Source organism: Balaenoptera musculus, chromosome 19 (assembly GCF_009873245.2).
Source record: "Balaenoptera musculus isolate JJ_BM4_2016_0621 chromosome 19, mBalMus1.pri.v3, whole genome shotgun sequence".
NCBI classification, from domain to species: Eukaryota; Metazoa; Chordata; class Mammalia; order Artiodactyla; family Balaenopteridae; genus Balaenoptera; species Balaenoptera musculus.
Window position 1 is genome coordinate 47181557 of NC_045803.1, and position 22660 is coordinate 47204216.

Consider the following 22660-nt stretch of genomic DNA (forward strand, 5'->3'; position numbering starts at 1 on the left):
CAGGAGAGCGTGGGGAAAGGTGATTGGAGAAAGGTGCATGGTTCTGCGCAGGCCTAAGCTCTGCATGTTCAAGAGGTCACTGAGGGGACACTGCACATGCCCAGCTGGAGGGTGGGTGGTCCTAGCCAGTCCTTAACCAACTCAGCTTGATCTAGACGCAGCTGACTCCAAGTTCCTAGAAAACAACTCGGGCAAACATCTTATTGTTTAGGCTACATGCCTCTTGGAGGACCTGCAAATCTTAAAATAACCTTGATTAGTGAAGGCAGGTGAAGTGGATTTAACCATGGTTTCAGGGTCTTTACAGAGGTAAGTTAAAATGAGGTGGTAAGGGTGAGCCCTAACCCAGTATGACTAATATCTTTCTGAAAAGGAGAAATTGGACACAGAGGCAGATGCAGAGGAAAGACTTTATGAAGAGAAATGGGAAAAAGAAGAACAACTACAAGCCAATGAGAGAGGCCTGGAACAGACCCAGCCCTTAGAAGATGCCAACCCTGCCAACACCTTGATTTTGTTTGTTTTTGCTGTTTTTTAATTTTTATTGGAGTGTAGTTGACTTACAGTGTTGTGTTAGTTTCAGATGTACAGAAAAGTGAATCAGTTATACATATATATATCCATTCTTTTTCAGATTCTTTTCCCATATAGGCTATTACAGAATATTGAGTAGAGTTCCCTGTGCTATGCAGTAGGTTCTTATTAGTTATCTATTTTATATATAGTAGTGTGTATATGTTAATCCCAATCTCCTAATTTATCACTTCCCCCCACATTTCCCCTTGGGTAACCATAAGTTTGATTCTCTTGCTTTCTTTCCTGATCTTGCTGCTGACTCCCTCATGGTGGCTGGCTTCCTCGTGCATTTCTAATTTGGACCGTTTGTTCAAGTTTGACAGGCATCCTGTGGGCAGCCTGACCAGGCTGGGTTGAAGGTTTTGCTTTTGCTTCTTCCAGGTGTTCCAAGGAGTACCAGGTAGGAGTAGTTTTTTGGGTTTTTTTGTTTTTGTTTTTTGTGTGTGTGTTTTTTAAATTGTGGTAAAATATACATAACATAAAATTTACTGTCTCAGCCATTTTTAAGTATACAGTTCAGGAGTGCTAAATATTTTCATGTTGTTGTACAGTCAGTCTCCAGGACTCTTCATGTTGCAAAATGGAAACTCTATATTCATTAAACAACTCCCTATATCCCCCTCCCCTCAGGTCCTGGCAACCATTCTACTTTCTTTCTCTATGAATTTTCCAGCCAGGAGTAGCTTTTATGATCACTTCCTGGCCTGGAGACTCTAGGATCACATGAGCAGTGTAAATTTGATCCCAAATCCAAAAGAGGGCAGATGTGTGATTATACATTTCTCAGAGGAGGTCTTCCCCTTCTCAAACCAGACCCAGGCCAGGTTAGAAAATCTTCCTTCTCTGCCTCTTCCAGAGGTTGAATTTTTTCTGGCCTAACTTCACTTAAAAGAAGCTTAAACCCTTAAGGGTCTCAGCTGTATGTGGGGGTCTCATTTCTACCTCCCTGCTTCATGTGGGCTCAAAACTTTGGCTCTAGTCCCTATGGCTATTCAAATCTACTTCCCTGGATATCCAGACCAGTGAAGGGCCCTCAGGGAAGGCAAAGCAGCCTCACTCCCTCCCAACTTCCTTTACTGTCTTGCCCAGGGCTATCCTTATTCCCATGCAGCTCAGCTATGCTTAAAAAAATGCTGATTGTTTTATATCCTAAGTTTCTGGATGTTTTTGTAGAGTTTCCCCGAAAAACTATCAAACCTTCCATTCTGTTGAAAAGGAACCTCACTTACATTTCTTTTTCTTTGTACTGGTTTTTAGCCATAACCGGAATTTTGCCTTATTTTTCCAATGAAACTAGAGCTCTGGTGTTCAGCCGGCACAGCCCCCAGTGGACACACAGGAGGTGCTCAGTGAAAACTAGTAGAGTGACGGAAAAAGAGCCAGAGCTCCCAGTCACGGCTGGGGATGGCCACGGAGGTGGTGCTGCCTCTGCTTCAGGGATGTTTGGGGCCCATAAAATCTGGGTTGACAATGTAGGCAGTGTCCATGAGAAGCTGGGGCTACCTAAGCTTGAATAAAAGGACTAAAGGAACAATGACGATCGTCATCATCATCATAATAATTGCTAATGTTAATCACTTTACGTCATTTAATCCCCCCCCACAACACACACATCAGTACCAGAATTAGAAATTCTAGCCCTCATTTTATTTATTCATTTTTAATTTTTATTTTTATTTTTTTTGGCCGTGCCACGTGGCTTGCAGGATCTTAGTTCCCTGACCTGCCCCCTCGGCAGTGAAAGCACAGAGTCCTAACCACTGGACCACCAGGGAATTCCCTCACCCTCATTTTAAAGATGAGGAAAGCAAAGCTCAGAAAGGTCTACAAGTTGCCAAAAATCACACAGCTAGCAAATGGGACAGCAAGCATTAAATCTAAATATGTCTGACCCCAAAGCCCTTGCTGATAGCTCTACATTAGAGGGCAGTCTGAAGGCAAAAGGAGACCACATTCCCCCACCCAGCAGCTTTATGCAGCTGGAAGAGCCTGACTGTGAGGCCCAGGAAGGCCCAGCATATGGGATGAAGCCCAAAAGAATATGGAGCTGGAGGGGTAACCTGAGCACCCTGCAACTTCAGAGACAGGACCCAGAGGTTGCCTCTGTGAATCAGCCTCTGAAGTAGCATATGCACAGAGGACAGGAATATGGAAGGAATAGCTGAATCAATTCAGAATGATTCAGGAAGCTTCTGGGCCCAATAGGGTACCCTCCCGTCCTTTTCTAGCATTCCCCACTTCTCCCAGCATCCCTCATCTCCCCCAGCATCCTCCACTTTTCCCAGCATCCTCTCCTCACCCTGTGTCCCTTCATCTTTCCCAGAATTCCCTCATTTCTCCCAAATGCTTTTTCCCAGGTCCAATCCAGAAACAGCTATCAGCAGATTCTCTCATCAACCAGTAACGCCTTATTTCATCAAGTCTAATGCACAATGGATTGTAAAATGCACCAATATTTTACATGACACTGAGAAAGAGGAGGAAAAACCTATCAGTTAAATTGTGATTTGCCATTGATCCTGATTTCAGAGATGTTAAAATGTGGGGAGTGGGGGAAAGGTGTGAATCAGTGGAATATGGTAACACTAAGAGCCCTATTGTGCACTTGGTGCCTTGTCTGAGAGTTACAGAATGTTTCCATATACAGTGTCTCGCTATTAATGGCTAGTAAGCAGGCAGTATGCCCAGAACCATCTTAGACTCTCAGGCATTCAGTTTTCTGCCCTTATGGAAATCACAGGCTAGTTGGCGGTCTTGGAGGCAGGCTGAGAGAACATATACAGAATGGTTCAAGGCTAGTCTTTATGGACGATAAATTTAATAAGTGTTTGAAGCAGGGATGGATCAAAGTTGGCCAAAGTGATCAAAGTAGGCTTCATGGCAAGGAGAAGGAGACTTAAACTAGAGGATGAAGGATGGAAAATGGGGACAAGAGAAGACACTGAGGAGGGAGAAGTGGGGAGAAAGTGAACAAAGCGTGGAGATGAGGCCCACATGGCAAATGCTCGGGACAGCAGAGAAGGTCCTTTGTCTTGGAGCCGAGAAGCAGCATCAGGGTGTCATGGGAGTCTACTTTGGTCAGGCAGGCCAACACAGGACTACAGAAGGCCTTGAAAGCCAAGCAGCTCTTGAGTGTCAGGCAGCAGGGAGCCAGTACAGGTTGTGAGCAGGGGAATGACCTGGTGAACACACTCACTCAGGGAACAGTGATGGGCAAGATGAGCTGGAGGCCGGAGCTGGAGGCCAGGACAACAACCATTCCTCCAAGCCCTGCAGTGAAGGAAGGTGACCTCTAAAGAGTCTCTACTGGATGTTCATGTGCCTGGCAGGGCCTGGGGGACAGTCCTTCCAGGCGGTTTGAGCCATGCCTAGATGGAAAGGAGTCCTAGACCCTTTACAGAATTGTCCCTTCAGGGCCGGAGCCACCCAGGCATTTGCCTGGTATATTCCCAGGAGGTACAGCTATATGAAGAATCATTCTCTCCTCAGTAAAATTGGTAACACCTAACAGATGCAGGGGCTCAAGAGCACATTGCTTACATTTGTACAGAGTGTAAATCACCATATAAGTAAATCCATTCTGCCTCTAGGAATTAAAGAGATGTATTTGGTAAGAGACACATATGTCTGAGACATGCTCATTGATAAAATACTCCAGTCTTTCTGGATTGGTCCTACCCGGCGATTTGTAACAAGAACCATAAAACTAGTTAAACCCTGTGAGGGGGTAACTCCACTTTAAGAGGTAGACGCCTAGGAAATAATCAGAAATGGCCCAAAGCAGTGCCACTTGGGAAGGTGGGAGCCAGAGAACCAGCCAAGAATCTAAGAGAGAGAAAAAGGCTCAGCTCAGCCAGGAGGGTCAACATCAGGCACCACCTGAGCTGCCTGAGTGAGGCACTTACAAACGTGTCAAGCTGGGGAGAAGTACCCCAACTGTGTGTGCTGCCGCCCTGGGTGCTGGGACCCTCTGGAGGCAATGCAGTGTTATTTGGCTTCAGAGCTCCGGCTTCCTCATCTATAAAATGCGAATGAAATTTGCAGTTACTGGCCCTCAGCCTGGTCAGTGGTGAACTATTATTACTACATGTATGACACATACAGATAAGAACAGCTCCACCCTCATTGCAAATGGACACAAATAATTTTAGCTGGGCTGGGGGATGGGTAGAGGGTGCCATATATGTGGCTGCAGGGCTTGGCTCCAGTGTCTGAGGCAGACGTGGGAAATGGGATGCCAGAGAGCCCAGTGCCACGTCTAAGAGTGTCACCTCCAGCCTGGGAGTGAGACCCAGGCGGGAAAGCCAACTTGGGCCCACATCTGCCACTCAGACATCTTGATCCCAGCAGCTGACTGCCTCTCCCCGGCTCTTAATCATAACCTCTCATGACCACAGTTCCCTCTACACCTCTGGGGACACCCTGATCACTCCCCTGGCAGGGTTACTCACAGTATAGATAAATCCCTTTCCTCCTGAGGTCAGCCAGACAAGGTTAGACTCGACCCCAGAAGAATGTGTCTAAGAAGAAACCGAGAGGAAACAAAACTAAGGAATTAAAATGCAGCCATCTGGGAATAGGAGGGCTTCCAAGTCATTACTCTGATATGAATCTGGCTCCAGACCGGGCTGGCAGCCTCCTTTAGCTGCCTCCTCACCTCTTCCTCATCTCCACCCATTTGCCTTAGCAAGAAGCCCTCCCTTCAAGAACCTGCTTCTTCTGGCCTTGAGCAGCCTTGCCCCTAGCTCTTGGCAGGACCAGCCTCTCTGCTTGAGCTCTTGGAGAATTTGGTTGGCCCCAGAGAGTCCTCCTTCAATCCTGAGCCCTTCCCACAGGGATAATACCTGCCGGGCAGAGTTCTTGTGAGGACTGGAGATCTAGTTGGTGATGCCAACTGCAACAAATGTAAGCTCCATGAGAGCAGGACTTCCTTTTGTTCTCTGCCCCATCTCCTGTGCCTGGCCCATCGTAAATGCTCATGGATGTTTGTCAAATGAATAATAAATATAAATACGAGCTTGAGTATGTATGTCAATCTCTAGAAGGACCCACAGAACCTAGTATCAGTGATTGTATTTGGACAGATGAAAACAGAGTCCTAAGGAATGGGATATGGAGAGGAAGCTACTTTTCACTGTAAATCAATCGTATCTTTTGATTTTTTCTTTTTTTTCCAGCTGCATCGTGCGTCACGTGGGATCTTAGTTCCCTGACCAGGGATCAAATCCATGCCCCCTGCAGTGGAAGCATGGAATCTTAACCACTGGACCTCCAGAGAAGTCCCTGATTTTTTTTTTTTTTTTACTGTGCACATACATTATCTACTTGAAATTAAAAACACACCACCGGGCTTCCCCGGTGGCACAGTGGTTGGGAATCTGCCTGCCAATGCAGAGGACACGGGTTCGTGCCCTGGTCAGGGAGGATCCCACATGCCGCAGAGCAACTAAGCCCGTGCGCCACAACTACTGAGCCTGCGCTCTAGAGCCCGCAAGCCACAACTACTGAGCCCACGTGCTGCAACTACTGAAGTCCACGTGCCTAGAGCCCATGCTCCACAACAATAGAAGCTGCCGCAATGAGAATCCCATGCACCGCAACGAAGAGTAGCCCCCGCTTGCCACAACTAGAGAAAGCCCGCGTGCAGCAATGAAGACCCAACACAGCCAAAAAATTAAATAAAATAAATAAATAAAAACACAACACCGTTTACATTAGCACCCCCAAAATGAAATACTTTGATATAAACCTAACAAAATATGCTGAAGATCTACATGATCAAAACTATAAAGCTGTGATGAAAGAAATCAAGGAAGACCTAAATAAATCAAGAGATAGTCCATGTTCATGGATAAGAAGACTCAATATTGTTAAGATGTTTGTCCTCCCCAACTTGAGCTATAGATTCAATGTCATCTCAATCAAAATCCCAGCGAGTTATTTTGTGGATATCTACAAACTGATTCTAAAGTTTATATGGAGAGGTAAAAGACCCAGAATGGCCAACACAATATTGAAGAACAAATTTGGAGGACACACACGACCTGACTTCAAGACTTATATAAAGCTACAGTAAACAAGACAGTGTGGTACTGGCAAAAGAATAGACAAATAGATCCATGGAACAGAATAGAGAGCCCAGAAGTAGACCCACATAAATATAAGTAACTAATCTTTGACAAAGGAGCAAAGACAATTCAATGGAGAAAGGATAGTCCTTTCAACAAATGGTACTGGAACGAGTGGACATCCACCTACCAAAAAAAAAAAGAGAACCTAGGCACAGACCTTATACCTTTTACAAAAATTAATTCAAAATGGATATTAGACCTAAATGTAAAATGCAAAAGAATAAAACTTCTAGAATATAACATAGGAGAAAATCCAGGTGACCTTGGGTTTGGTAATGAGTTATTATGTACATTAAAAGCACGATCCATAAAAGGAAACATTAATAAGTTAGACTTTATTAAAATTTAAAACTTCTGCTCTGCAAAAGACACAGCTAAGAAAATGAAGAGAAAATATTTACGAAAGACCTGATAAAGGACTTGTATCCAAAATATACAAAAAAACTCTTCAAACTCAACAAGAAAAAATAAAAGAACCCAATTAAAAAGTGGACAACAAATCTGAACAGACACCTCACCAAAAAGATATATGGATGGCAAATAAGCATATGAAAAGATGCTCAACAACATATGTCACTAGGGAATTACATTTAAAACAACAATGAGATAGCACTATACACCTATTACTTTGTGGCTAAAATCCAAGAAACTTACACTACTAAATGCTGACAAGAAGTAGAGCAACAGGAACACTCATTGATTGTTGGTGGAAATGCAAAATGGTACAGCCACTTTGGAAGACAGTTTGGTGGTTTCTTACAAGTTAAACATAGCCTTACCATATGATCCAGTGGTAATGCTCTTTTTACCCAACTGAGTTGAAGAGTTATGTCCACATAAAAACCTGCACACATATGTTTATAGCAGCTTTACTAATAAGCACCAAAAGCTGGAAGCAACCAAAATATCCCTTAATAAGTGAATAAACTATAGTACATCCATACAATGGGACATTATTAGGCACTGAAAAGAAATGAGCTATCGAGCCACAAAAAGATATGAAGGAACTGGAAATGCATATTTCTAAGTATAAGAAACCAATCTGGAAAGGCTACATACTGTGTGATTCCAACTGTATGACATTTTGGAAAAGGCTAAACTACAGAGATGGCAGAAAGATTGGTGGTTGTCAGAGGATGCAGGGAGAGAGGGATGAACAGGTGTAGCACAGAGGATTTGTAGGGCAGTGAAACTATTCTGACATTGTCACAATTTCATTATACATTTGTCAAAATCCATAAATGTACAACACCAAGAGTGAACCCCAATGTAGACTATGAACTTTAATAATGTTTTAATATACTAATAATAATGTATTAATATTGATTCATCAATTGTGACAAACTTACCACACTAATAACACATGTTAATAACAAGGGGCACTGTGTGACTGGGGTAGGGTGGCCATATGGAGCTCTTTATACTTTCTCCTCAATCTTTCTATAAATCTATTGATAAACTGTCCTAAAAAAAACCCCACTAATTACTTTTTAAAAGCTTAAAAATTATAAAATAAAAATTATTCAGTCAATGTTATGGGCTTTGCCAGCAGACAGCCCAGGGTTTAAGTCCCAGATTCTGAACCAGCCTCAGCTTCCTCCTCTGGGGTTAACAGTCACGCCTTATAGGCTTACAGGTTCCAGAACTCCGTTGCTGCAGCCTGACAGTCAAAAATTATGTTGCCTATGTGATTTCCATGGACAGGGAGAAGAGTGGTCTTCTCTTGACTGGGAAGGGAATCAGGGCAAGTAGGACCAGGAGGCACCCTCTGCAGAGATGTCATCCAAGAAAGGTTTCCCAGCTGCAGGAAGATGCTGGAAAGCACCTGGCCCCAGCCCAGCCTCTGCTGGGCCAGCTGGTCTGCCGGCTCTATGCAGAACCGCTTCACTGGGGCCTGGGACAGACCCTCCAAAGAGACAAGCAGGAGGGCTACATAGCCTGAGACCCAGTGCAGTGGAGGTGGGAAGGGGCCTGCAGAGCAAGGGGGGCCAGAAGGATCACCACCCTGCTCCGGTGTACCCCTTCCACTATGGGACCGTGGGAAGCCCCTAATCACCTTCTTCATCGACAAAATACCACTACCCAGGCCCACTCCCAGGGTGGCAGTGAGGGTACCAGGAGGGAGGAGGAGAGCAATCTTAAATGTATGACTTCTCCACCAAGCAGCAAGTGGCACTAATATTACTGCTATCGGATCAGCTACCAATGCAAAGCCTCCAAGGCAGCAATGGGGAGAGAGAAAGATCCGAGCTTCTGAACACGTGACTTAACCTCTCCAAGCCTCAGTTGCCTCATCTGTAATATGGGAAAATTGCAGTTCTTCACCTCCTGGGCTCTGTGTGAATTTGGTGAGATAGTGCCCGCACAGAGCTTAGCACCCTACCTGGCATGGAGATGTCTTTAAACGGTAGCTCCCTGCATCTTCATAAGGTGTGAATGGCATCCCCACTAACTGGGTCATTCTGGCTCAATCGCCGTCCCTGCCAGGGCTTCCTCTGTAATTCCAAAGACAGAGGAGGCCACCGTATTGCCACCATTAGGGATAGCATTTATTGACTTGCGGGTGCTAGCCTGGGAACTTGGACAAATTGAATCCTGTGGACAAGGTCTTGGCACCCAGAGAGCTGGGCTGGAAAAAACACAGTTGCAAAAAAGGCAGAATGAACTCAACAGCTATGGGAAAGACTTGGAGCCCTGAAGAGAGTTGTCAAGGAGCGTCCTGTTTAACAGGAGGAGAAGGGGGACATTGAGTGACAAGGAGCCTGGCTCCCAATAAGGCCAGTGTTGTCTGCACAGTGTTATCCTTGAACCCTGGAGACCCAAGCAGGTGGGGTCTGGCTCCGCAGAGGAACCAGCCAGAGTGAGGGGGGCAGCAAGGACTCACAGGGGGAGGTGGCAGCTGCTAAATCCCTACCTGTGAGAGTGTCAGGACCCAGGCAGGAACTATCGGCCAGGGGCAGGGTGGCAGGGAGTAGTCAGCTTGCGGAGGCAGATTTGGAGACTTCCACACAACAGCGAGGGCTAGCACCAGACCTCCTGGTTTCAAATTCCAGCTCACTGCCTACTGGCTGACCTTGGGCAGGAGATTTAACCCCTGGGCCTCAGTTCCCAGGAGTAAAATGGGGATGACTGTAGCAACCACCATACAGGGTTGTGGTGAGGATCTGAGATCAAGCCGGTTTAGCATTTAACAGTGTGTACCCAGAATAAATGGCAGCAACTATTATTACTGTTGTTTAGGGGAAGGCTGGCAGCAAGCCTTCTCACCTGCCTGCCCCCTCCCTCTTACTTGGGTCCCACCTTTACACAGGCCTGTTACATATAACTTTGCCTGGACTGGATCACATTAGAGAGGCGCAGAGCCTAGGAAACCCTCTGACTCCCCCCCTACTCCATGCAGGAGTCTCCTCTACAGCTTGCCCAGCCTCTCCTCACATGCCTCCTCTAACGGGGAGCTCACCACTCCATGAGGCAGCCTGTTCCACATTCGGACAGCTCTGGTCACAAGTCCTCTAGGCGGAGCTAAAATCTCCTCCCTGCAAACTGCTCCTTAGTGGAAGTGATTTTTTGCCAGGGACTTTCCAATGTCTGGAATCTACCCATCCCACAAATGCTAGGAACCCTCTGAGCAGGGCCTGTCATTCCTCCAGAAGTCTCCCCTGAACCCCATCCTGAGCATATCATGCAGAATGGCGCAACTGTTCCCCACAGGAATACACAAATCTCCTCCAATGCCTGGGTCCATGAGGCAAAAAAAGTCTTGGATGTTCCCAGATCTGACATTAATAATAGTTCACATTCACTTGCCTCACTCAACTCTTACAAAACCCCTGTGAGGCATATACTACTTTTTCCTCCAAGTTTTAAAATTGTAGTGATATACATATAACGTAAAATCTTAACCATTTCTAAGTGTACATGTCAGTGGTATTAAGTACATTTACATTGTTGTGCAACCATCACCACCATCTATCTCCAGAAATATTTTCATCTTGTGAAATTGAAACTCTAAATCCATTGAACAATAACTCCCCCATTCCCTCCTCCCCCCGGCTCCTGGCAACCACCATTCTACTTTCCATTTCTACAATCTGACTACTCTTAGGTACCGTACATAAGTGGGATCATACAGAATTTGTCTTTCTGTGTCTGGCTTATTTCGCCTAGCATAAAGTCCTCAAGATTCATCCATGTCGTAGCATGCATCAAATTTCCTTCCTGTTTAAGTCTGGATAATATTCCAGAGTGTGTGTGTGTGTGTATACATACACATATACATATTGTTTATCCATTCATCTGTCACTGGACACTTTAGTTGCTTCTACCCTTCTGTCTATTGCAAATAATGCTGCTACAAACATGGGTGTACTAATATCTCTTTGAGACCCCACTTTTAATTCTTTTGGGTGTACACCCAGAAGTGGGACCGCTGGGTCATATGGTAGTTCTAGTTTTAATTATTTTAGGAATTGCCAAACTGTTTTCCACAGTATCATGGAAATGGATTGTACCATTTTACAATCCCACCAACAGTGCACAAGAGTTCCAATTTCTCAATATCCCAGCCAATGCTTGTTATTTTGTTTTGTTTCTACGTAGTAGCCATCCTAATAGGTGTGAGAGGGTACAGGGAGAGCCTATGCTTACTCCTATTTTACAGCTGAGGAAAGTGAGACTGGAGAGGTGCCCTGACTTGCCCAAGGTCTCACAGGCAGCATGTGGCAGAGCTTGGATTCAAGCTCAGGCTGTCTAAGCCTGTCCAGTGCTCTCAACAGCTCCCATCCCGGCAAATCCCTGCAGTCCAACTGATCAGTGACCACCCTGGAGCCTCCAACATCCTCTGAGCTCCATCCAGGGAGCCCTGGCCAGGGAGGAGGTGGTGACCTTGGACATACCCCCACCCTGCCCCAGAGTGCTAAACTAACCCCAGCCCCTGGATCGTTTCAGCAAAGGCCTTACCCTGCATGGCCCACAGAGATGACAGCCTGGAGGTGTCCTCTAGTTGGTCCCTGCTCTCAGGGCAGGAGCGGGGAAGGGGCCGGGGGCTCGCTCCACAGCTGCCTGATGGGCTGGTGGCTGCTTGGATTATCTTGCACGAGAGCAGGGACAGCCCTGGCAGCGCAGGGCAGCCCGCAGACTCTTGAATCCGGTGGGACCGGGGCTCGGCAGAGGCTGGAGCGCAGGGTAGGGCCTCTCGGGAGACAAGTCGGGGCACACGAGGTGACAGCAACCTATGCAGGGTCGGGTGTGTCCTCTGCACTGCCTCATCACGCCTGAGTGACCGTGGGAAGCTAGGAGTCCTCCCTGCACCTCAGTTTCTTCATCTGTAAAACGGGGGAGACTAAGTCAAACCTAGCAGGGAGCTGTGGACATTAAATGAGCACCAGACACACACTGCCTGGCTGAAGAGTGGGCACCGACAGTGCTGGCCACCCCTGCCTCCTCCCAGGCCCATGTGATCTTCCACTTACCCCACACTTGTCCCACCTCTATCCCACACTGCTCCGCCCCTCACCATTGGTGGGCTGGCAGAGACTTGAGATTAAGTGTCCAGTCCCCCAGGTGACTCTGAGGACTAATACATTTGAATGTGTTAGTTCTGGTCTGATTCCTAGAAAGACAAATAAACACCATAACAGTAATTCCTTCAGGTAAACAAAGACATGGTGACAACGATGTTTGCGAATGCATTATTTATAACAGTGATAACTTCGTAGCACCTGAACTTCTTCCATAGGAACTAGCTGAATACCATCCGACCACGCAATGGGATAGTACGTGGCCACTCTAAAGAATGATGGAGGGCTTCCCTGGTGGCGCAATGGTTAAGAATCCGCCTGCCAATGCAGGGGACACGGGTTCAAGCCCTGGTCTGGGAAGATCCCACATGCCGCGGAGCAACTAAGCCCGTGCACCACAACTACTGAGCCTGCACTCTAGAGCCTGCAAGCCACAACTACTGAGCTCACGTGCCACAACTACTGAAGCCCATGCGCCTAGAGCCCATGCTCCACAACAAAGAGAAGCCACCGCAATGAGAAGCCCACACACCGCAGTGAAGAGTAGCCCCTGCTCACCACAACTAGAGAAAGCCCACGTGCAGCAACGAAGACCCAACACAGCCAAAAAAATAAAATAAATTAAAAAATAGTAAAAAAAAAAAAAAAAAGAAAGTCAAGTATAGATGATCCCATAGGACATAGAGCTGTGTGCGTGCATACTTACAGACCTTTGCTCCTCCAAGTATGGTTTCCTGATCAATAGCAGTAGAATCACTTAAGAGCTTGTGGAGTCTTGGGCCCACCCCAGGCCTTTGTAATGAGAATTTAACAAAATCCCCAGGTGATTCATGTGCAGGTTACAGTTTGAGGAGTGATGAAGTAAGGCACTGTCTGAAGAGTTGCCCAGTAAAATATTATTGGGGGTGGTTACCTTTGGGGAGTGGGATTGAGATTTTCTCTTCTTCTTGTGCTTTTCTGAATTGTTGGTATTTTTTATAATAAGCACATATCATAAAAGCAATAAAGCTATTAAATGCTTACACAGGCTTAAGATCCAAAACTATAAAACTCCTAGAAGAAAACAAAGGTAAAAAGCTTCATGACATTGTATTTGCAATGACTGCATAGATATGATATCAAAAGCACAGGCAACAAAAGCATAAATAGACAAATGGAACTACATCAAAACTGAAAACTTTTGTGCATCAAAGGACACAGCAACACAGTGAAAAGGCAACCTAGGGAATGGAAGAAAGTGTTTGCAAATATGATATGGAGTTAATATCCAGAATATATAAAGAACTCCTACAACTCAACAACAAAAAAATCAAATAAGCTGATTAAAAAATGGCAAAAGACTTGAGTAGATATTTTTTCAAAGAAGACATACAAATGGTCAACAGCTAAATGAAAAGATGCTCACCATCACTAATCTCCAGAAAAACACAAATCAAAACCACAGTGAGATATCACCTCACACCCATTAAGATGACCACTACCAAAAACCCAGATAATAACAAGTGTTGGCGATGATATGGAGACACTGGAACACTTGTGCACTTGTGGTAGGATTGTAAAATGCTGCAACTGCCATGAAAAATAGTATGGAGGTTCCTAAAAGTTAAAAACAGAATTACCATACGATACAGCAATTCCATTTCCAGGTATATACCTCAAAGAATTGAAAGCAGGGTCTTAAAGAGATATTTGTATACCCATGTTCATAGCAGCACTAGTCACAACAGCTAAAACATGAACATTGGCAGATAAATGGATAAACAAAATGTGGTATATATACAAGGGAATATTATTCAGCCTTAAAAAGGGAATTCTGATGCATGCTACAACACAGATAAGCCTTGAGGACATTATGCTAAGTGAAATAAGCCAGATACAGAAAGACAAATACTGTATGATTCCATTTATGTGAGGTACCTAAGAGTAGTCAAATTCGTAGAAACAAAGTAGAACGGTGGTTGCCAGGGACTGTCTGGAGGGAGAAAGGGGGAGTTATTGTTTAATGGGTACAGTTTCAGTTTTACAATATGAAAAAGTCGTAGAGATCTGTTTTGTAACCATGTAAATGTACTTTAATACCTTTGAACTATACACTAAAAAATGATTAAGATGGTTAAAAAGTGCTTATGAAGAGATGTTAATGATTTGAGAAAGTAGGAAGACAAAGAAGCAGGGAAGTTCTAGCTCTTGGGAAAGAGGGAAAGGCAGATGTGGCAGTAGGCAAGGGAAGATTGAGGAGACCTGTGGGTGCTAGATAAAGTCAGAAATGGGGGCTTGGATGTGGTTAAGAGTCCTGGGCCAGAATGTGGACATTCTCAGGCTACGACAGATAACAGGCACCCAGAAAGCTTGAAGAGCAGGGCCTGACCTTTCTGAATAGCTGTCCACAATGGCAAGTCCACATCTCTTTGGCCTTTCAAATTCTTCACCTTGACCTCAACGTTGCTAACTGTAGCCACATCCCCACTCATCCACCTCTTCATCACCTGAGATCGACCCAAGGGGGAAGTTCTGGCTGGTTCTCCAGGCGTTGGCTATTGAGCCCTTCCTGGCTGAGATGCACAGACAGAACTCTCCCAGCAGCCCCTGGGAAGCTTGGGAGGTACGTTCCCAGGATGTCCACAGCCCTGTTCCAGGGCACACCATCCCCCAGTTGTGGAACAGTGCCCTCAGGCAAGCGTGCAGGAGAGTCAGAACCCAGAAGCCCCCTGGGATTGTCACAGGGCTAGAGGCCACAGTTCTCAGACTTCCATGGAGCCTCTCAGGGTCAAGGGGTCAGACTGTCCACTTCAGACAAGATGCCTCTTCCTCCCAAGGCCAAGGCTGGGTCATGGACAGCCACCATGGACAGTGTTGCAGGGGTGGGGGGATAGGGTGAATGCAGTCTCCAGAGACATTTTGCAGCCCTCCAAATGGCAAGAGCTGTAAGAAACCTGACTGCCCTGAACTCTCAGCTGAGGCAGGAGAGGAGACCCTGGGTCTGGTCATAGAAAATCTGGGACCAGAACCCCAGAACCCTGGGCCCCAACTTGCAGGCCAGGCTGCCCCAGGCCAAGTCTGTCTTGAGAATCCCACTCTCTGCAATGATTTATCTTGGGTACCATCGAAGCCCCTGAAATGGGGTGGAAGGCTGGGGGTATTCCAGGCCTCCAACATCATCCTCTACCCCCAAAGCTGCCAGAACAGGCATCCCCAAAGCCACTTAAATCCCCATATACTTGAGAGGAAGTCCAAATTCTCACCTGACTTTCAGGGTTCTTCAGAATTTGGTCCCCACCACTTCCTCTCAGCTCCCTTTTGCAGCCCTCCTGAACTTCCCACCCTTTCCCAAACGCCATTGGGCTTTAGCACTTGCTACTCTTGCTTCCTCCCCATCTCTGCCTAACAGATTGTGCTTCCTTCTTAAGCAGGGGGCTGTCCTGAAGTGCCCAGGCAGCTGCAGTCAGTCTCCTCTGTCCCTTGGGATGGGCTGTACACCTGTACCAAGAGCAGGGAGCCTGTGTTATATATCGGGTTGGCTAAAAAGTTCTTATGGAAAAACCCGAACAAACTTTTTGGCCAACCCAATATCTCTCCCTAGTTTCCAGCACCATGACCAGCCAGCCCGATAAATGTTTATTGACTGAGGCAATGAACATGAGTTTTCTGCCTGTCTTTTATGGCTAATTCTAGTACTTTCTCAAAGGCTCTGGAACATGGCCTTGACCTTCCACAGTAATGGGCCCCTAAGTGCCAGCTGATTTACCTATACTATCTCATGTAATTCTATGGCACAGGTATTAACATTCCCATTTTACTGCTGGGAATTTGTGCAGCCAGGTTAGAAGCCAGCCTATGAGTATTCCATTGTGCCTCCATGTGGCCTCCCAGCAAACTACCAGAGTGGGGAACAAAAGGTGTGTCCACAGACTTCCAAGGAATTCTCCACTGTCCAGTGATCCCTTAAACCTGCCCTTTGAGGAAGGTGGCTAAGAGATGGGACTGGTGGCATCCAGATCTGATGGCAGGTGGCCGAGTCTGGGGGACCTTTGGAAAGAGGCTGATCTGAACCGCAAGTTCCCTGATGCCCAGTTCTCCAGCCTTAGCACAGACAGGGGCCCAAGTTAAAAAAAAAAAAAAAAAAAAAAAAGAACAAACAAGTAGCCTCTAACAGGTGGCTGAATTAGAAGAGAGGAAGGGGTCAAAAAGATGCACTTGAGATGACTCTCAACTCTACCCAGCTTCCAAAATGGCCCAGAGAAAGCCCCAGGTTTGAAAGAGCCTTCCAGGGGTGCTTTTTAAGCACCAATGTTGCTTTACAAATACTATCTCTGCCTTTCCTACACCCCTAAGGAGTTTTATAATCTGTATTTTACATGTGAACTAATTTAAGTCATTAGGTGAGAGTTCAAGGTCAGGCAGCTACGCATACAAACCCAGGCTAGCCTGCCTTCAAAGGCCAAGTCTTAACCACTGCTCTAGACTGCCTCCATCCCACTTCCTGAAAAATCCAGAGAAAACAAGTTACCCACCCACTCCCTCATGCCATCATGGTCCTGAAAAGTATTATGAGTGAGCTGACCCCATGTGTAACACGAGCTGAGCTACAAAAATGTTCTTGGGTTTACCTCAAGTATTTATTCTGGATGGAGAATAAAATCCAAGGAGAGATTAAAAAAAAAAATCTAAAAGACAAAGAAAGTTATTTCCAGAGTTGTCCATAAAAATCAAATTATTAATTGCAAAACACCTGGAAGCAATCTAATTTCACAATTGAGGGACAAAGGCTGCATATCCTGGAATGGGCTTGTTAACGTGGCAGATACCACATGGACTTTAAAAATCACAGTTAGTTGGTTTATGTGCATTTATTAGAATAAATGCAAAGTGTAAAAGCAGAACACTTCATTTTAATTTCAGAATACCAACTGAATGAGGAAGGCTCACATATGCCATTTTATTTTTTTCCTTTCCATTAAAGAATTTTAAATAAATTTTTGATAGGTAATTCATGTACATAATTCATGCACATAGTACATTAAGGTCTAAAGAACTAAAGCAATACCCAGTGGAACAGCCCCCAGTAACCCATGACAACCATTTAAGAATGTGGGTTTGTTGATTTACAAAACTCAGAAGGGAACGCAGAGAGAAGCAACTTGCTTTATGGTTATTTGAATGTTTTTTTTCCTACAAGGCTGATGAAAGCAAAGGTTTAAAAAAGAAACCCAGAGCAGAGAATTCACACCCTTTTTCTGAGACATAATTCAGAGCTTCTTTCTGGGACTGTGTTTTTCAAGTCTAGCTCAAATCCCTCTTGCTGTGATCTGTGAAGGAAGGAAGCAGCTAAGTTGGGGTGGTCAAGTCAGGCAAAGAAAACCATGTGAGAGAAAATCGACCGCTTTCTTACCTGTTCACATACCAGGATGAAGTTTTCTAGGGCTTGGAACAGGTACCTAGGAGCTGGGGGCAGTGGGTGCCAGGTGGGAAAAGCTGTGGCTTCCCCCAGCCCACAATCCAGGCTTCCCGACTGATGGGAAGGGCGGGGAAAGCAGGCCACTGCAACTGACTCAGAAACTGGAGCCAGCAAGGGCGGGGCAGGGCCACGTGGCCCCAGCCAGCCTTGGAGAGTGGAGTAGGAGGGGGCCACAAACCCAGACGATCAGACCGGAACTCTTCTGACCAAGTGCGCCTGGCAAGTTAACGGTGGCAAGTTAATGGTGGGAGTCTGCAGAACCAAGTCTTGGCTCCCAGGCAGGCTAGGTCATTTTAAGGGGCTACCCCAGTGCCTCTCCAGAACACGTTTATTCTGACAAAAACCCTTCTACAAAACTTACTAAAACTGGGTGATGTGGTAGTGACTGGAGTGCATGTGTACATAGGGGGACAAACATTAGATGGAGAAAAGGCCTTTGATAAATATCATCAGTGTCGAGGACCAGTCAATTACCCAGTCTACAGATGGAGACATAAGCCCAGAGAGATGAAGTATCTAACCCAAGATCACACAGCCAGAGGGCTTCCTTCCTTACGTGACTTGGCCTGTCCTGGTGTAATACGCGATCTGGCACAGCACTTGTGGGAGTTCCTGATGACATGAAAGAGAGGTCCTTTGCTCAACCCGATCTCCAAGGACAAGGGTCACTCTCACTTTGCCTGCGTCAGAGAGCTGAGAATGGTTCTGCTAGCACAGTTCTGTGGGAACTTAACGGGGAGCTCCATCTCTAACAAGCTCCCTAATGTACTTAGACTATATTTGGAATATTTAGGGGTGGGCCAATTCCCCAAGGGATCCTTTTTTTTTTTTTCAGCCGCACTGTGCGGCTTGCAGGATCTTAGTTCCCTGACCAGGGATTGAACCCGGGTCACGACAGTGAAAGCGCCGAGTCCTAACCACTGGACAGCCGGGCAATTCCCTCAAGGAATCCTTTAGTTCCCCCACCAGCGGACAAGTAGAGAGCAAGGGACAGGGGAAGGGCTATGCTCAAGGCATCAAACTACCCAAGATAGTTTGCATGTTTCCCTGAAAGCAAGCACAGAATCCTTTACTAAGGAGTCTCTTATGAACATCTAGGATTCCACAGCACCTGGTTTGGGAAATGCTGGCCTAGAAGATGTTAGCATATATTATTCTGAATGTCAATGCCTGGCAAAAGTAGTTGTTCAAGAAAAGTTTCCCAAGAAATGGTTTCTCAGTTGGACTGACAAAACCAGATTCCTGGTTTGGCCAGCAGGACAATAATGCCCACACTGGAACTTCCAGCAGGACAATAACGCCCACACTGGAATGTGCTATGGCTAATTTCCCACCCCTGTGCCCAAGGCTGTGACTACACTGGCCACACCGTCAGCAAGGCCTTGCTGTATTTCTACCAAGCTGATTCATAGTAGTCAAGCAGCCCATGGGAGGGCAAGTGGGGTGGAGGTGATGGGGGTACAGCCACAGCATATCACTGGGGTCTCACAGAAGTCTGAACAAACTCCACTGTGCCCTCTCCAGGACCTCTTGGCTTAGAATGATGCCCCTTTCTTTCAAAGCATCGCATATAGGGCTGCAATTCAAGATGGAAGTGGCTGCAGTTCTCCCAGCGCTTTTGGATCCAAGTTCTGTGGCCATACCTCCTCAGACACCCTGGAAGCTCAGTGGAAAGCACTTTGCTGTTACTATGACCCCTAGTAACAAGAGGTTGGTCTTATTCTCCCATTTTACAGAAAGGAAGCTGAGACCAAGCTTAGAGACTGGTGAACACAGGTCATGTGACTTCATATCCAGTGTTCTTTCTATGGACTTCACTCCTACTTGGCATTTGGCAGATGGGATCTTGTTTCTGATTGCTTTATGTTAAGTCACCTTTCTCCAGTTGCAGCATCAGCTCCTTAAAGGCAAGAGATTCCTCAGTGTGCCTTGTTAACAGCAGTAGACCCCCTAATGACTCACAGTAAATGCTAATACTTTTCACCATCACATGTCACACTAGCTTATACACATTTACTCATGACCCCAAATTATTAACTTGTAAAAACTCTCCAGAAATGGCCTAATCAAAAGCAACTCTCATTCCCTGAGATTTTGCTTGCAGTTAGAAAAGGGTAAATTCTGCTGGGTGGGCCTGTGGGATAAAAATCTGAGGACCAGACTCTAAAAGACAGAGGTGGGGAACTGGGGTGGGTTTGCCTCTGGGATTACAGCCAAGCCTGACTGGGTGCTGACAGAGCTGCTGGATTTAGAGGGTGAGCTGGTGCTGACAGGGGCCTTTAGCTACGTCCAGTTCAGTCTCCCATCCTTGTGTCCCCTCCAAACTTGGTGTTTTCCTTTTGCTTCATTTTAAACAAGAAGCAATGTTCCCTCATTCTCATGGAAACCACCTAGTGATTTCCAGGTCTGATTATTATTACCAGATTGTGAAATATACAGATGCCCAGACACCCCCAGCAGAGTAATCTGGGGCAGAACAGAAAAGCCACTGCAACAGATTTCCTAGCTTCCTGACCTAAAATCTTTGGCTGTCTACTCTCCACCTCCTCATTTTTCATACTTGGGACCTTCTGATTTTCCCCAGAAATCCCAAGGCTGTGCCTGTTTTATCTGAGAAAACTAGAGACATCGGCCTTAGGCTCCTGTGAAATTTGTCACCAGGCTCTCTGGCAGACTCAACCTCACCACCAGACTCAGAGGGACAGAAACAGCATGCTAAGTTATAAAAACTCCTGGGTGTAGAGCAGATATTCAAGGAGGTAACACACAGTAGGTGCTCAGTAAATATTGGTGGAATAAATGAATGTAGCACCATCTTCTAGTGTATTAGGCGTATCTCTTGATGTTGACTTTCAAAGCTTCTACAGAAAAGCTCTTGGTGACGCTAATGCAGAGTGGTGAAGGGGATTCTCTTGAGTGCCGTGTAGTCCGTATCTACTGATTTCAGTTCACTCAAACTTCATACAAGGCCCACATAGTGGGTTATCAGATCCCCAAATATAAATCAGCCACTGACCACAGAGGTGTTTCTTCCCTACCCATATACCCCAGACAGCGTCACCCATGTACCCCAGTCATCTGTATCCCTACATTGTTATTTTTTTGGACAAGGTTTGACTTCAGCACCAGAGCTCTGGATACAGCCCTTGAATATATTTTAAGGGTGCAATAAACTTAAAAATATTCACATACAATATTCCATATGCAAATGAGCAAGTGGATGATTCACACAAACACATGTCATTTCTATTTTGAATAGAAACAGAATTTAGGAATTAAAAAAAAAAAACAACTGAAAGCCACATTGATTCATTTGAAGAATTCTCCCAACATTTCTGGCTTCCCACTAATAACCTCAAGAGAGGCTGCAGTCATGGGAGCAGCACGGATTCTGGAGACCAGAGCTCTCCCCATGAGGTAAGTGAACCCCAAGAGTCTTTCCCAGCCCCAGCAGCTGTCTTGCTAGCATTAAAAAAAACAAAAGCCAACATTCCATCCACAGTCCAACTTGAACCCCCCTCCCCCAAAGGAATGCTATTCATAGCAAAAGATCTTCCAAATGAAACAACATCTGTGGAACCTCCACTCCTGAGGTCAGGGAAAAGTTGAGGCAGCTAAAAACTTTTCAGTCCTTTTTTAGACCCAAATTGCAGAGATTTAACAGCAGCAGAACGGGAGCAATCCTAATAACCAAGAGCAAATGCCTTGGTGGGGTGGCCTTCCTTCTCAGTTCTATGGCATCCTCTAATGTGTTTTGCAAAACAGGACAGAGTTCTCCATTTACCTGGTTGCACAACTAAACCAAAGGAGTTGACGTGGTCCCCTTAACACTTACACAGATGGGATTTGTAATTTAGCGTATCCAATCACTAAATTTTACTAAACACTTTCTGTAGGTCCTACAGCAACAACTACGAACTAGACAAAACTGGTCCCAACATATTCAAGCCTAATTCCTTGTGCCTGTGCTCCTAAAATTCCACTTGTCAGAGCCCTGTTTTGCAGAGAACAAGCAAACCCACTGATATGCAGAGAAAGCTCAATGGTGACAATTCCTGGATACACCTAAAACACAAGCAATAAAATAAAAAATAAACAAGTGGGACTACATTAGACTAAAGTCACACAGCAAAAGAAACAAAGTAAAAAAGACAACCTATGGAATGGAAAAAGTTATTTGCAAACCATATATCTGATAAAGGGTTAATATCCAAAAATATAAAGAACTCAGACAACTCAACAGCAAAACACCCAATTAAAAAATGGGGCAAAGGACCTGAACAGGCACTTTTCCAAAGAAGATATACAAATGGCCAACAGGTACACGAAAAGATGCTCAACAAAACTAGTCATTAGGGAAATGCAAATCAAACCACAGTGAGCTAAATCACCTCACCGCTGTTAGAATGGGCATCATCAAGAAAACGAGAGATAAATGCTGGTGAGGATGTGGGGAAAAGGGAACCCTTGTGCAGTGTTGGTGGGATTGTAAACTGGTACAGCCACTACAGAAAAGAATACGGACAACCCTCAAAAACTTAAAAACAGAACTACCTTATGACAGAGCAATTCCACTTCTGAGAATGTAGCCAAAGGAAACGAAAACACTAACTCAAAGAAACGTCTGTACCCCCATGTTCATAGCAGCCTTATTTACAATAGGTAAGTTATGGAAACAACCTAAGTGTTCATCGACAGATGAATGGATAAAGAAAATGTGGTGTGTGTGTGTGTGTAATATTATTCACCCATAAAGAAGGAAATCCTGCCATTTGCAGGACTGGATAAATCTTGAGAGCATTATGCTAAATGAAATAAGCCAGACAGAAGAAGACAAATTATTGTATAACGTCACTTATATACAGAATCTAAAAAAACAAAACCAAAAAACGAAACCCACAGAAAAAGAGATCAGATTTGTGAGGGAAGGGGTGGGGGGCAGAATGGGAGGACAGGACATCAGAGCAGTGGTCAAGATA

The 22660-nt window shown here is 45.4% G+C and overlaps 1 protein-coding gene across 3 annotated transcripts in view; it reads right to left on the reverse strand.

Moving 5' to 3' along the window:
- The window catches only part of IL34 (interleukin 34), a 65326-nt gene extending 43575 nt beyond the window's left edge, over positions 1 to 21751 (reverse strand). For 2 of the 3 annotated variants that reach the window (XM_036832455.1, XM_036832459.1), the window contains exon 1: positions 17616 to 21751. The gene's annotated coding sequence lies outside the window, so the exon portion shown is untranslated. The remainder of the gene's footprint in view (positions 1 to 17615) is intronic. The other variant, XM_036832458.1, reaches the window with a different exon arrangement.
- Positions 21752 to 22660: the final 909 nt, after the last annotated feature.